At 43.7% G+C, this 2700-nt stretch overlaps 1 pseudogene; it reads left to right on the top strand.

The window, feature by feature from the left end:
- Window positions 1–667: 667 nt before the first annotated feature.
- LOC124555036 lies at window positions 668–785 on the top strand (annotated as a pseudogene).
- The last annotated feature ends 1915 nt before the right edge of the window (window positions 786–2700 follow it).

Genomic DNA, 2700 nt, shown 5'->3' with positions numbered 1-2700 from the left:
TTCCCAATGTGTACAAAAACTAATAGAAAACAAATACGAAATAGCTGTCTGTCCCGCTATAGAATTTCGAACAGGCAGATTTACGTTTTTGTAGAAAACTAAGTAAATATTACTTCTCAGGCATAACTGAAAAATCACGAAATGTTCAGTAAGGAAAGGGAACATGGGAAAGACCGTCCACCGATAAAAAAAGTAAGAATAATTTTGCCTTTCCCGAACATGGGCAGAAACGCACTGAAAGAATCAGCACACCAATCTTTCACACATGTGCACAGCCATTCTCTGCAGATGTCTGTTCACACTGGTAGTGCCGAGTGAAATTCTGATAACGGCGAGTGCGCACTTTGATTTCTAATCGAGTAAGTTACGGAGATATCAACATAGTGGTAATTTGATGCTATCATAGTATTTAAATGAAGTGTATAACGCTAGTACTTTTTAAGTTGTCGGACACATGAAGGTGTCGTCGGGAGGAACTTTTAACTCAAGAGAGCGTAGCTTTGACTCGTTGCGTTGCGTTCTTTGGTTAAGTCCGTAAACCGTAAAATACAGTGGACTTATAGTAACTTTTTCTGAGAATTGTTACACTACGTTTTTAGCTATGTAATCTTCGACATGGGTAAAAATTTTGTTAATAATTATTAAAAAATAGCATATTTGTAACATTGGCAACGGCCTTGCCGCAGTGGATACACCGGTTCCCGTGAGATCACCGAAGTTAAGCGCTGTCGGGCGTGGTCGGCACCTGGATGGGTGACCATCCGGGACGCCATGAGCTGTTGCCAGTTTTCGGAGTGCACTCAGCCTCGTGATGCCAATTGAGGAGCTACTCGACCGAACAGTAGCGGCTTCGGTCAAGAATACCATCATAACGACCGGGAGGGCGGTGTGCTGACCCCACGCCCCTCCTATCCGCATCCTCCACCGAGGATGGCACGGCGGTCCGATGGTCCCCGTAGAGCACTCGTGGCCTGAAGGCGGAGTGCTTTTATTTGTAACATTGTCCCTACTAATGTGAGTTAGCACTATCTCCATTAAAAAGTACCTGCATAAGATTTGAGACCAAATTTGAAACTTTTTTCTATCCTACATCGGAGACTTGTATACTAGGGACGCTAAACATAAGAAAGAAAAAAAACTATAATCTTCAGAAAGTAACAATGTCAGGTTCCCATTAATGACAATTACCACAGCAAATGTTTCTCAAGATAGTGTTCCATTTAGTGTTCATTTTCTGTTGTGTCACAAAAGACAAGACCAGAAAATCAAAACTTCGCACGTAAAATAAATTCGATTCAGTATGTGTAAACCACTCAGGAAGAAACTCAGTACTTTAATTAAGTGTAGTCACTACACTAATAAAGCAATTTTTCTTCACTATGTACTTGAAGACGTTAAAAACAGTAATTATTTATAAGAGATACGTATTAGTACCCAGTGGCCTGGATGGCCGAGCGGTTCTAGGCGCTACGGTCTGGAACCGCGCGACCGCTACGGTCGCAGGTTCGAATCCTGCCTCGGGCATGGATGTGTGTGATGTCCTTATGTTGGTTAGGTTTAAGTAGTTCTAAGTTCTGGGGGACTGATGACCTCAGATGTTAAGTCCCATAGTGCTCAGAGCCATTTGAACCAGCCATTTTATTAGTAACCATTTTCCTACGGTTCTGCCTCTCAGTCGTTAAAAACGGAAGCCATAAAGGATCGTTTTGTTGTTCATATATCTAACTGTCTACCTGTGTGTCTGTTAAGATCATTCTTCTCAGGAAGGCTAGAGATATCGAGTTGAAATTTATGTCACGTACTAAAGAGTACGGTTCTTGGCAATGTGAGAAATTTGAGCTTCTAAATCATTGAACTCAAAAGGTACGGCCATTTACGTCACATATTTCGATACTCGCAAACTTACTGATCAAAACCTATTGATGGACTATTGATGCATGTCCGAAGGCACAGGCACTGTGGCGACTACAGCCGTCATAAAATACATGAAATGTATTCACAGCTGCGAAAGTGGAAATCATATTTCTGAACATCAAAGGTACTACAATATCGTATTTATCCGCCGACACCAGGTGAGCGACTTTCGATTACAGTATACACGATGGGTGTACGACTGCATGTTATAGACGCGTTGTTCAAGACGTGTTGAAGTTTGCGTCTGATCGTGAAGTGTGCTCGGATAGCCTAATTCTCAGTCGTCTTTCGGCCGTGGTCGCGTGCGGACAGGCTCCGCGTGCCGGACAGCTCACCGCAGTTGTTTACTTCCGCGTTGCGGTATTTCGTGCTGTGTAGCGTACATTGCTACTGGACCTCATGGCGCACTGGTGCCGCCGATCGACAGTTACTGTAATATTCCAAGCCGAACATGCGCGTCCATGCGCTTATGAATTTAAGCAATTCATTCCCGAGAGAAGGTATTCGCTTCTCTATCACTGGCAGTATCTTTTACATTAATATGACGACAGAGGAAGCATGTGGTGAGGTAGTTCGACAACACGCACACAGGCTCAAGTTCAAGCATTCTGACGGGCATATTGGAGAGGTAACGGTAGATCAATCTGGATTCGGTCTTCGAACAATTCGGGTCTTTGAGCTCTCCTTCGAAGTGCCACAAGACGTAGTCGTCGAAACTTTCCGACCCTACGGCAACGTTGTGGGGCACATTGCAGAAAAATGGCACACGTTCACGACATAACAAGA

This window comes from Schistocerca americana, chromosome 1, assembly GCF_021461395.2.
Source record: "Schistocerca americana isolate TAMUIC-IGC-003095 chromosome 1, iqSchAmer2.1, whole genome shotgun sequence".
In the NCBI taxonomy this organism is placed as follows: domain Eukaryota; kingdom Metazoa; phylum Arthropoda; class Insecta; order Orthoptera; family Acrididae; genus Schistocerca; species Schistocerca americana.
The sequence above is the reverse complement of the archived record's forward strand: the minus strand, read 5'-3'. Positions and strand labels throughout refer to the sequence as shown.